A 14237-nucleotide genomic window follows, 5' to 3' on the forward strand; every position below is an offset into this window, starting at 1 on the left:
CTTAGTCTGTAGGTGAGGAAGTTGGAAGTCAGTACTACAAAAACAGAAGCCACAAAGAGTAAGTGATTTTAAGCACTGATGTATGCATTCGTTTTCTTCAGTACCTCAGAATAATCAATAGAGATGGAAATGTATTTGCCTGAGGTGTTGTTGGCTACTCAGAACAAAGACTAGGGTCTTTGTTAATTTTGTTGTGACAACACTCTCTGTGTTGCCCAGGCAATAGTAGATGAGACTGCATGGATTAGTTCCAATTAACCTTACTGAAGAGAGTACAATTCGATGGGATCACAGAACCATTAAAGTGGCAAAGAATTGCCGCCAGGATCTCACCACAGTTACAGGATCTGAAAGGTGTAGGACTCTGGGAAATAGATCAGACTATTGGGTCTGGAGGAATCTAGACTCATGTAAATTGAATTAAATTCAGTTTAAAATAAGTGAAAAGAACCACAGATGTGTAGTCAGAGAATCTGCATTTGAATCCATGATCTGTAACTTAATAACCTATGGTCTAAGGTAATTCCAGTTACTTTCTAGGGCTGCAGTTTCTTTGGGAGCAAATGAGATCCCAGTACTAGGGGACTTCTAAATCCTTATGTGAAACTCCTTATCCCAAGGATGTTCGGCACGCTCTCAGACCACGAAACAGATACGTAAGGCCAGAGCATATACAAGACTATTTGAAGGAATTTATTTTCTGTTCTCAAATACACACATTATTGTATCATAGTGAATTTTGCTGTATTGTACTGATATGCGGCTAACTCCATTTAACTGACTTAAATAATTTTTTCAAACAAAAAATAAATTCTCATGGTTCGCATATGAAGGTCTGTAATTATCAAATATTGTGGAACTTTCAAATAAAAATATAATGTCCCGGTAGTGATTTTATACATTTGAAAAAATATATATATATGTATATATGTATATATATACATACAAGGGATTGGAAAATAAGGTGGCTATTATAATGGAGGGTAGATATTAAAACTAATATTTTTAAAGTCTGAAAATATTAAAATTTGAATTAATTTTTCATAAATAACATAGACTAAAAGATGAATTTTGGGGCTTCGCTATATTTATGGTGATGTTCAAGATGTTCAAGCTGTGAGCTCTGCCGCAACTCATGCCTTTAGTCCTGGTATCTGATTTTAAAAAAGAAAAATTTGAAACTAAAAAAGAAACCTAGCTTAATTTAGCTTTTATTATTTAGTTTGTTTGGCTTGTCCCAGGAATATCTCTATTTCACAGATAGTAGAAATGATTATGATACAGTATGACTTGTAAAATGTCTTTAAAAATAATTTCCAAAGAGAAGTGCTTCGAGTTATGACAACATTAATGGAAAAAAATATATAGCCTTCTGAGGTGATAAATTTAAGGACAATAATCATGGATTTTAGTTTAATGAGTTCATTTACAAACCAATTTCATGGCTTTTTAGCTTCAGCACTAATACACAGTTCACAAAACTAACAACAACAGGAAAAATGAAAAGATTTGGGGTCTTGGACTGGAACCAGATTTCAGGGACCATCGAATTTAATGCCCTTATTATTTTAATTTGCCCAAGTAAATACCAATTAAATCCCAAATGATTTACAAATTACACGGAAGGAATTGAATATTAATTGCAAATAGTGTAAAACTGTTGAAAATATTCATTTAAATATTCATTGGAAATAGTAAAGTTATTGAGCATTTTCATTTAAATTTTCTTCAGCAAAGACATCTAGGTGAATAAAATTAGATATTCAAGGCAAAAAAATTGCTATGGTGCAATTACAATTATTGTATCACCTCTTGTTAAACTCTACATAAAATATTTGATGTAATTCAGTTCACCTCACAAATAAGAAACAATACAATATTTGTTTGAAGTGTTTTTTTTTTTATCTCAGTGTTTAAAAACAACTTAGAAGATATTTGCTTTCACTAATTGCTTCCAACAATGTAGATAGCAGCCAACCCTAAGCTGACCAGTCTCCTTTCTGAATCCAAGAAGCTGACCACAGGGGTTTGCACCCAGGTTCTAGGTGCCTTTGAGTTCTCTCCACTTTTTAAAAAGGACATTTAAACATAATCTTTTTGAAGACTGTATTTTAATCAATTACTTCAAAACATAAACCTAGCTATTTTCTATCCTTTGCTTCTTTTTTCAAAAGCAATTTTCAAAGTTCTCAAGAAACTTTTTTTCTAAAAGAAACATGCCATTTTGTTTCACTGACATACTTAAAATAAAATACTAAAAGGCATACACATTTCCAAATCCAACATTAACTAGGACAAATAATTTATAAGTGGGAATTGACTATTATAAAGTACTTTTGTAGATAACAAACACCACTTCTGTCTTGAAGGTGAGCCATTTATTACTTTTGAGGTCAAATTTTGAAAAGGAACTAATATAACCATGACATTTTATTTGCCCTCCCCCAATGTCTGATTATTTATCCACTTAGAAACCAAAATATCTTCACCCCCCCACCCCCACCCCACCCTACTCCTCAGACCCACAATAAGCTAGGCATTGTTAATTTTCTCCACACTGAACTACATTTTTATGTCCTGTAGATGTTTTGGAGTCAGGAAAAAGTTGTTTCATTTGTGAGTGGAGTCTTTGATTTTTTTGGTTTTGTTTTCTGTTTTCTTGGACAGAGACCGAAATAATTTCATACGAAATTAGTCAAGTCTGAACTAGAATAATTCTGGTATCCTGAGAGGGTAACAGTTTTATCTTAGATTTAGGGAGATGGTAGGGGAGGCAATTCAGTGGTTTTGTAGACTGGAGATAGCTTTAATCCAACAAGCAGGCACACACACGCGCACACACGGGCGCACACACACACACACACACACACACATTATTTTAGAGGTCACATTTTCTCTGCCCCTCCCCAATATCTGATCATTTACCAGTCATCCATCTTGTAACTAAAATATCTTCATCCTGTCCCACCCCACATCTCAGATCCACAATGTTAGACTTTATAAGATAACTTTTCTATTTATCACTGTTAACTTTCTCCCCTATGAACTGTATTTTTAAATCTTGTAGAAGGTTTGGAATCAGGAAAAGTTGTTTCATTTATATACATATATACGAATCATTCCATCCATTTCATCATCTGGAATCCTTAACTATGTAGTTCATTATTTAGAAACATACACCATTCAACAGTGAATGCATTTTTAAAAAATTACCATTTCTTTTTAACTTTTTTTCCCCTGCGAATAATTAGAATCAATAGTTCATTCTTTAAAGCCTACGGTAAACTGCCTTTTATACCGAGCTCCGTAAAACTCCTTTCCCCCTCTCCTCGTTCGGTCAACCACCCCATTCTCGGACACTTCCTTTTCTCTCTACCTGAATGGCGCTCCGACCGAAGCGGTTCACGACATTGGGGTCAGTGCCTGATTCAAGAAGTTCCCTTACTACCTCAGTCTGACCCCTGGCAGCAGCTTCTGTTAGTCTCTCTACCGACAGATTCATCCTTTTGTCTGTATCGTGCCTTCTGTGCATCCCGTCTTCTTTGCATACAACTCCCTCGGAATTAGAGCCCGATTTCTCTCTCCCTCCAACTCCCCCTCCTCTCTACCCCCGTTAACTCCTCACCCCTCCTTCCTTCTTAACAGTCCCTTCTGATTTGAGGAACACAGAAACCCTTTCACCATTATTTTTTTTCCGACCTCCGGTCCAACAGGGGGGAGCGGCAGCCAGGGGCTAGGCGGAGCAAAGCAGGGAGGAGGGAGATTGGTGAGTCAGAATTGGGAGGGTGGAGACTGGAAAATTTACCCAAACTGTAGGGCTTTGTTCCCTAGGTCACTAACTTTTCTTAACTACTGGGTTCTATAGAAGCCAGCTCTAGCGGCAGCTTAGGAAATCTCACTCTTCAAATTCTTTCTATTCTAAGGGTGAAATCCTACCTTGACGACTGACTGACTGACTGACTGACTGACTGACTGACTATAGAGGAACTTGGCAATGGAGCAGAGTGAGTTACCGCGTGACGGGAAGTAAGAAGCACAAAGAGAAAAACCGCTCCCCTTCCACACCCCCCTTCTCCATTGCTTTCTACATAGAAAAATGCTTTGGCACTGTGATGGACCAGAACTTAATCCCAACTGAGCGCCCCTCAGAGACAGCTATAATTGAATGGAGATAGTTCAGGTTCTCTATATACTGCTACATCAATTGTATTACTTCGGCACCACTTCCCAGTTAAATGGGAGTGCGATGTGATGTTTGGTTTTGGAATCAGAAGACATGGATTTGAATCCTGGCTCTGCTACATAATAGTTGTGAGTTTAACTTTTCTGAGCATCAGTGTCCTCACGTGAAAGATGAGGGTTAGACTAGCTAAGCTTTATGGTCCTTTTTCCAGCACTAAATCTTATGACCCTGTACAGACTTCTTGCTAAATTGCTTTGTATTTACATGACATACAAGCACATGCATATACATGTGTACACACACGCAGATATCTCGAAGAAACTGGGGCTATTTTAACCTGATGACAAGAATATTTAGCAGGCACATGATAACAATCTTCAAGTTTTTGAAAAGTTCTTATGTGGGAGATGGATTAGACTTGATTTGCTTGAACCCAGAGGACAGAACTGCAAGCAATGGGTCAAAGGAAGGTCCAGAGAGTCAGTTTTAAACTTGATATAAGCAAAAACTTCATAATATTCAATGCTGTCCCAAAGTGAAATGAGTGGCCTTGGGATGTAGGGGATCCTCTCAGTATACATCTTTAATTTATCAAATATTTATTAAGATTACTATCCTAGGCATTGAGGAGCACAAATTTTTTTTTTAATATGCTAGATTTCAAAGAGCTTACATACTGATGGAGAGAGACATCATAGATGTATAGAGTTGAATTAATATAAATACATTAAAAGTAAATACAAAGCAATTTCAGAGAAATGCGGAGAACTATTTACTTCAGAGAAGTAAATACAAAATAATTTCAGAGCAAATAGTGGAGAGGGAGAGTCTGTAAACATATTGTGGAGGTGGTGGCATGTATGGTATTCAGGTAGGCATGTAGCCTAAGTATCTAAGTATTATTAGAATTGGATGTTCATGGAAAATGGTGGGGGGAGAGGGGTTGGGGCAGGTGGGGAATGGGAATGCTCTACAAATGTAGTGTTATTCTGTATGCAAGGGAATTGCAGTTACCTGGAAAGTGTCCTAGGGTAACAATTATGATTGCATTTGTGTCCAGTCTAGAGTGAAACAGAGCTCTTAAAGTGAGACAGAAACTATTCTTGGCATAGAGTGGATCATGAAAAATAGAGATGGAAAGAAGAAATTGTCACAGGACCTTGGTGGCTGTCCAGTCTAACCCATACATGAAAGGCATCCTCACTCTAACGCACCAGAAAAATAATCCTACTACTGCCTTTACTTGAAGACCTCTAAGGAGGATAGAAACTTCCACTGCTTGAGAATTTTCAATGCACCTTTGAATTACTCTATCAGAAAGTTTTCCTTTCCTTGAAGCTTTAATTTTCTCTTTGGGACTTTCACTCCTAGTTCTACCCTGTAGGGTCAAAGAAATAAAGTCTAATCCTTTCTTCATGTAAGATTTAATCCTTCAATTGATCCTCACATGTCACAGATTCATGTCCCTTCACCATCCTGGCTGCTTTTCTCTGCCTATTTTCCAGGATTTAACACAGTATTACAAATGAGGTCTTAAGAGGACAGAATATAATGGAACCACTAGCTCCCTATTGCTGGTAGGTATAACCTTCTTAATGCTGCTCAATACTGAATTGGCCTTTTTTTTTGGGGGGGGGGGGATGGAGAGATGCCATACCATGGCTACTTATTCAGATGGAGCCTGCAGATTGCTAGCTATTACTCCTAAAGTTTCATCCGCAAATTTTATAAGCATATCACCTATATACTTTTATCCAAAATACTGATAAAATGTTAAATAGTAGAGGACCAAGCACAAATACCTAGAGATTACTTTATTAGATAACTCCTGCCATACTAATGTGGAATCTTTGACATCTACTCTCCAATGGACTCTGAATCCATATGGTTGTATTATTGTATAATACATAACTCTCCATGTTATAAAAAAATGGCATGAGATACTTTATTAAAAGTTTTGCCAACACACTCATTCATTGTTGGTGAAATTATGAACTGATCCAACCATTTTGGAGAGCAGTCTGGAATTATGCCCAAAGAGTTATTAAACTATCTATACCCTTTGACCCAGCAATACCACAACTTGGTCTGCTTCTGAAGATAATTAGGGGAAAAGGAAAAGAAGCTATATGTTCTAAAATGTTTATAGCAGCTCTCTGTGGTGGAAGAGCTAGAAATTGCAGGGATGCCTATCAACTGAGGAATAGCTGAACAAGTTATGGTATATGATTGTGATGGAATGATTTTAGAAAACCATGGAAAGCCTTGCACAAAATAGTGAAGAGCAAAAGGAGCGGAATCAAGAGAACATTATGTACAATAGCAGCAATGGTATTTTAAGAATGATTCTGAATGAGTAAGTTATTTTGACTATTATAAATACCCAGATCAACTATAAAGGATACTTAAGATACTATCTGTATCCAGAGAAAGAACTGATAAGCAGAACCATGTACAGAATACTTTTACATATGTGTGTGAATTTGTGTCTAATGGTAGCCATGGCGGGGGGGAGGGAGAGAAAAAAAAAGAAATCTACATGATAAGAGAGGAATAACAAGTTGCGCATGTATAGTAGACTGGCAGTTTCATGCGCAATCATTTTTTTTTGTTGTTGTTGTACTATGTTATGGGAATGCTTGTTTTATTCCACAAATTAAAAATAAAATTTAATAATGAAAAAGTTTTGTTAAAACTCTAAGTAAATTATATCCACTGCAATCCCCCCTATCTACTAGTTTAGTAAACCTGTTAAAAATATAAATGAGGTTAGGCTGGCATGAGCTATTCTAAATGAAGTCACGTTTGGCTCTTTGTAAATACCACATCTATTTCTAGTTGTTCACCAAACATTTCTTTAATGATTCTTCTAGAATGAGACAGCTAGACTGCACAGTGGATGAAGCACTGGATCCTGAGTTAGAAAGACCTGAATTCAAGTACAGCATCAATTACTTACTAGCTGTGTGACCCTGGGTAAGTAACTTAACCTCTCAACCTCAGTTTCCTCATTAGCAAAATGGGAATAATAACAGCACCTACCACCCAGGGCTGTTACAAGGTTGAAATGCAATCATAAAGCACACTGCAAATCTTAAAGCTCTCTATGAATGTTAGCTATGAGTCATTTCCCTAAGAATAAAAGCCAGTCACTAGAGGTGACCAAGGTCAAGAGAGTCAACAGACTCTATTCTCATTCTTTTTGGAAAATCAGGATATTAGTCCTTCTCCAATCATGTGGGACTACTAATTTTCTGTGATTTTTCAAATATTAGTGACAGTGGCTCATCAATCATTTCTGGCAATCTTTTTCATGACCAGAAGATGTAGATGCTCTCTCACTTACTCTTTACTTACTTTCTAGCTCCTTACTCACTTAATTTCTCACTAACTCCTTGGGTATCAACTCCATGTTGGTCATTTTTGTTCTGCTATTTGCAGTGTCAAGGTCATTTTCCTTAGAAGAGAAAACAAAAACAAAATAAATGTTAAGTATTTCTATTATAAAGATACTACCCCTACCTTGATTTTCCATCCTTTAACATAGTTTTTTAAAAAAAAAATCTTGTTCTTAGATTCCTTCATCAGCCTAAGATCCTTATGAGTTTTTTTTTTTAAAGCATTCATGATAATCTTTTTACAATACTGTGCTATGCTCTTAAATTCATCTTTTGTTACTTGGCCTTTCTTCCACATTTTGTACATTTCTCTTTTAAATCTGAGTAAGCTAGTAAGTTTCTTGCAAATCACACTGGTCTCCTTGGACAAATAAAATTTTTCCTCTTCATTGTCATTGTTTCTCTTTGTGCCTTCAGAATTTCATTCTTGGACTGACTTTCCCTGATGTAATCCCTGGCATCATACCCATCTTTCCTCTAAATCTTTTGAAATATGCCTTCTAGAAACCTAGGGTACATGTCAGACTATGCCTAGATTCCTTTCCTTATCTGTCAACTCTAGGATGGAGTGATGATCCCACCACTCCCCCATTAAGATTTCAGTTACTTCCACCCTAGCAACCAATTCTTCCCTCTTAATGAGAATCAGATGCAGAATAGAAGTTTTCCTTGTTGGTTTCTCCATATTTCGAATGTTAAAACTGCCACTACAGCAAATCAAGAGACTGTTAGCTGTTGTGCTGTTAGTGGAGAGAGCTCCAGCAGACATCTGGTAAAGACTCCATATTGAACATATTGTACCTTTGGGCAGGCCTTTATTTCTTCTTTCTACATAAGCTATCTATTGCATATTCCAATGACAAAATCACTTCTATTTATCCCTCATTTGTCCTTCAGCCAAATTTTCTTCATTATGCTTTGCCCTCCAGTGACTGTCTTTGGATTTGTGTATCACATTAAAGAGAGAAGTGAATTTTATGGTATAGAGGTAGGATGTCTGTAAACAGGCACAGGACTGTGAAATGTTGTTTCTTTTTTACAGAAAGGTCAAAATATTCCCCACCATATGTCTCTAGGAGTTGTGGGCCTGGGAAAGGGATTTCAGGGTAAGAAAAAGATCCTTTAGCCTTCTAACTTTCCTTTATTCTCTCTTCATTCTGCCTTCCCTTAATAACTCCCCCACCCCGTTTCCTTGTCTTTTGTACATATTCATTTCTGTAGACTAGAAAAACTAAAGCTCTTGTATATATTTAAATTTAAGGAGAAACTATTTATTGATTAAAAAACCAGTATAAGGATAGTGGGAAGACCAATGGTTTGATAATTATGGAAGTTTTCTTCTAAACCTTAACTGTCACAGAATTTCCAAGTTGAAAAGGTTGTTAGACACTATTTAGTCCAACCCATACCTGAGCTGCAATCCCCTCTACAGAGTTAAGGAAAAGTAGTAATCTAGAATTTATAGTTATATAATCTAGATATATAGTTGAGGGGAAACCCACTGTTTTCCAAGGTACCCAATTACACTTTTAAATAAATGTAATTGTTTGGAAGTTTTTCCTTATATTAGTCCTTAATTTGTAATTATTTAAGTTCCACCTATTGCCCTTAGTTCTATCCTCTATGGCCAAGAAGAGAACAAGTTAATTCATTCTTCCACAACAACTCTTCAAATACTTGAAAGCAGAAATCACATCCTTCCCTAAGTTATTTGGGAAGCTACTTAAGAATTTCTTAACTATCTAAGGTATTTCTGAGTGAGACAAAGGAGGTCCATTCTGCTTTAAGTTACCCATTTTAGTTAAAAGTTCAATAGGAAATTTAAAATTAATCACCAGAGATTTTTGAAGCATAGAAAGGTTTAGGAAAGATTATACCATATGTAGCCTATGTGGGGTGGTCACCCCCTCTCTGTTATTGACTCATTTCCTTAATAATTCTCATCCTGCATTCTAAGGCAATCAAGGGATGTATTTTATCATTTCCTAAAAAAAAATACAAGTATATTAATCAATTGGCTCAGAGTTGCCACACTACACATAAACTGGAGAAACATTTTTCCCCATATGCTTTTCTTCTCCCCTCCTCCCACCCCATCCCTTCCTAAACTCTTGGTTTCATTTGTTTTGTTGTTTAGCTGTTTTCAGTCATGTTCGACTCTGTGACCTCATTTGAGGTTTTCTCGGCAGGAACTAGAGTGGTTTGCCATTTCCTTCTCCAATTCATTTTACAGATGAGTAAACTGAGGCAAAGGGAAGTGACTTGCTCAGGGTCACACAGTGCCTGAAGGCCACATTTGAGCTCATCCACTGTGCCACCTAGCTGCCCTCTGATACTACTTATGATAGTAGCAAATAATAAATAGCAGAGTAACAATGTAGCACATTGAATAAGTTTATAACCAGAATCACCTTGTGTTCTTTACAAAGAAGAGGAAGAGACTTTGAATAGAGTAACTATCACCAAAGCTTTTTAAACTCTTCCTCAAAAAGTTAGGAAGCACAGATCTCTCAGGAAGGTGTGCCATCTCTCAAGAATGTTCTCCAGGATTTCTTTTCCATGGGATAAGGGTTAAATTAAATTATCTCAAAATGTTCCTTCAGACCCTTTTCTCCCTGGCAGTTACATGGTTCATTCTCTCAGAAAAGAACTTCTTAGTCCCTTCTCTGTGTGCCTCATACAGCTCTCTTTCATCCTTGACAGTTAATTTTATCCACATAATAATTAAATTATGTATTTAAATTTTTGTGCTCTTGATGATGGTGTTAGAGAAGTATTTGTTATATTATCGAGAATACAGAACTGTTCATAATATTGAAAAATTTGATCACAATTTTCCTCCTTGACCATTTGCTGCCAGCTAAGAAATACTTCTAGAAAAAGATAGTGATGTCAAAATGCTGCTATATAAACACAGATTTAGGAAAAATCCTCAGAAACCTCCAGAGATGAATTAGATTTAAATTATTGATAAGATTTATTTTAAAACTTGAAATATAGTTCATGGAACTCAAAAGAATAGCCTATTTTAAATAGATGTCACTGATGAAAAGATATATCATTATATTAAAAAGTGCTAGTTGCTCAAATATTCCTTATATTTGAGGCCTTCTTATGTTTAGCAATGCTTGATACAAGGAAGGTGGTATGGGGGAGGGAATAGTATTGAATAAAAATATGTATTTATTCCACTAAACACACACATGCCATAGCTAATGAAAAATGGTTTATCAGCATAGATAGCATCTGTTACACGAAGTGCATTTTCAATTTCCTTCTTAGTGTCATAACAAAAGTACTTTATTCTTTTTGATAAAGGACAAAACCAGAATAGAGTCTCATTTTATCTTTTATTCATGTTAGATATGTCTACCACACAGGCTCCTCATGATGCTTCTACCTCCAAAGTCATCACTTTTCATCCGAATATTGCTTAAAATTTGTTAGTTGTAGTTTCCACTTATAAAATTTCTTTTTCCACTGTTGTTATTTACTTATGGTATAATTGTGGAAAAGCCAATCAACTTTTCTTGGTTTCAGTTCTTCCTTCTCTAAAAATGTGAAGAAAGTTATATTACCTATCTTTATCTATTTACCAAGGTTATTGTGAGAATAAATAGAGGTGGACCTCAATTTTAAAAATATGTGTTCCTGAAATCTGTGTTAACCAAATTTTATTTTTAATACCTATGAAAAATACTATATAAAATAATATTACAGTAAATCTTGTCAAGAGATAAAGTATTTTCCAAAGTTTCCACTTTTGTATATTAGATTTTCTTAGAGGTATACATGTGTGTTTCTGTGTAATATCTGAATCCTTTGAGATCTAGAGAGGGAAAGATATAGATAGTTTTAATAATTGGCAAGTTTTTCTTATATCAAGGCAGAATCTTCCTCTATCTTATTTGTATCCAATACTCTTGGTACTGTTCTCTGGGACTAAGTAGAATAAATCTGATCCTTCTTCCATATGAAAGACCTTCAAATTCTTGAAGATGACTGTCATGGTTCTTAAAAGCATTCTCTGATCCATGCTAATCCCTCCCAATTCCTTCAAATGATCTTCATATGGCATGAATCAAAGTTGTTCACTGTACTGTCTTCTCTTGACAGAAGGATGATGTTCTCTAGGTCATCAGTGCTGTTCCTAAAATATTGTGTCCAGAGTTGAATGAAATTTTCCATATATGATCTTACCAGGGCAGAATACAGTAGAACTATGACTTAGTAGAAGTTAGCAGAATTAATACTTGGATGCAGGTCAGTCCATGCCAATATTTTCTGTCCTCTTTCAGGATTTCTAAGAACAGTTTCTACTACACAAGGATCTCATCATTTCAAGTTACTTTCTTTAAGTAGCATAAGAATACAGGTTTTTTTAACCTGCCAGATTAGTTAGTAGGCTGATATTGAATTTAAAGTGACTAAAAATTGAATTTTTTTTTGAGATGCATGGCTATATCTAGCCATATTTCTTCCATTTTGCACTTGTGGAAAATGTTGTGGAGTTGACTTTTTGGATGCAAGTTAATTTTTAAATGTGTCCCTATTAAATTCTATCTTGTTAGATTTGGATCAAAATTCTACCTGTCAAGATCTTTTTGGGATCCTGACTTTTAATCCAATAGGTTGGTTGTAAATGATAGCATATGAAATATGCTATCATAATGAGTCATATGAAAATCTCATAAGGATGTCACCTGTATCTTCAACCAAATCTTTGATAATAATGACCAGTTGCACAGGGTACTCCACTAGGATCCTCTATAGATGATGAGAAATCCAAAGATTTTCCTTTAAATATGGACATTGAGCTAATTCCAAATTCATCTAAATTTATCATAATTTTGCTCACATGTCTCTACCATGAGATTTTTTCAAATGCTTTGCAAATAAAGGTAAAGTATAACTTTAGCATGGAATGAATGAATGAAAAAAAATTGCTAAATGCTTATAATGTTCTAGGCATTGTGATAATTGTTGAAGATACAACTAAAGCAGAGATCAAAATCCCTGCTTTTAAGAAGTTCACAATCTAATATAAGGATGCAACATGTACAGGACAGTTGTGGCTAGGGAAGGATATTTTAATTGGGCAGTCACAGAAAAGGTGAGTGGAGTCGAAGGTCAATTGACTGCTGAACTAGGTACTCTCTTAATATCAATCTTTGCTGTTAAGCAGGTTATCAACTTTACATCAGTCGTTTTTGTTCTGTTCTTTTCAGTCTAAAGATAATTCTCTTTGAGAGGAACACACACACACACACACACACACACACACACACACACAAAGTAAGACTTGAACAACCCTGTCTCTTACCATCATTTCATCCATTCTCTTCTTTGAGCCTCTTCTTTACCCTTAAAAGCTTAAAATCCTCTCTTTTTGTTCTTAGGTTTCTTGAACATCCCAGCCTCAGCTCATTCTGAGCATAAGCACTTCTGATATAATTCTTATAGGACTAAGATATGTTTTTAGTGTTATCTTCCTTTATCTACCTTGTTTACCTCTTATGTACATGTCTTTTAAAAATCTAAGTTATTGGGGCACCTAGGTGATGCAGTGAATAGAGCACCAGCCCTGGAGTCAGGAGGACCTGAGTTCAAATCCAGCCTCAGACACTTAACACTTACTAGCCATGTGGCCTTGGACAAGTCACTTAACCCCAATCACCCTGCCTTCCCCTTTCCAAAAAGCAAAATAAAAAAAATCTAAGTAATCTAATGAGTGCTCTTTATATTCATATCAGTTTTAAAAAACACAGTCCTCTAATGGAGTGTAATCAAATAAGAATATTGGCTCTGTCTTCAGAAACAAAGGTGCAAATACCAACCCTGAGGCTTACTACTTGTGAGGATCTTGAAAAAAATCCCTTACACTCTGAGAACCTCATATGTAAAATGAGGGCTTTGTATTAGATGACCTCTGAGGACCCTTCTGGCTTTAGAGCTAAGATTCTGTTGATCTTCTCTATAGATTTTTTCATCCTTATGTCCTTATTTCATTCTTGAGAAATTGCTATTCTTTTTTGATCTGATTTCTATAGAATTGTAGTCCATGGGATTTTACCTATACTTTTTTGAACTTTTGGAAATCTGATATCCTAAATATTGGGAAGCATATCAGACCATGCCAAGATATTTTTGTCCTTTATCAGTATTTTTAAGAACAGTTTCTACTATACAAAGATCCCATCATTTCAAGTTCAACAACCATTGTCATTGTTAGTCAGGTATAGCATATTATTTCTAATGGTCATTCATTTCCTGTGCCTTTTTGTAAAATGAAATTACTTTTTTTTGCAAAGAGAAGAGAGGAGGGGGGAAAGAGAAAGGGAAGGAGGAAGGGGGAGAAAAGGGGAGAGAGAGAGAGACAGAGAGGAGAGAGAGAGAGACAGAGAGAGACAGAGAGAGAGAGACAGAGACAGAGACAGAGAGAGACAGAGAGAGACAGAGACAGAGAGAGAGAGACAGAGAGACAGAGAGAGAGAGACAGAGAGACAGAGACAAAGACAGAGGCAGAGACAGAGAGACAAACAGAGAGACAGTGAGACAGAGACAGAGAGATAGTCTAGAGTCTTGAAGGAAACCTTGAATTTCAAGAGGTGAGGGAGAGAAAGCATTCTAGAGATGAGGGACAGCTAGCTAAAAGG

At 36.0% G+C, this 14237-nt stretch overlaps 1 protein-coding gene across 2 annotated transcripts in view; it reads right to left on the bottom strand.

The window, feature by feature from the left end:
- LOC138160786 (tumor suppressor ARF-like) overlaps positions 1-14237 on the bottom strand; it is a 30829-nt gene that overhangs the window by 2289 nt on the left and 14303 nt on the right. The gene's annotated exons all lie outside the window — the stretch shown is intronic.

This window comes from Petaurus breviceps, unplaced genomic scaffold (genome assembly GCF_028583685.1).
Source record: "Petaurus breviceps papuanus isolate PSGF00001 unplaced genomic scaffold, PetGlider_PUasm1.0 118, whole genome shotgun sequence".
NCBI classification, from domain to species: domain Eukaryota; kingdom Metazoa; phylum Chordata; class Mammalia; order Diprotodontia; family Petauridae; genus Petaurus; species Petaurus breviceps.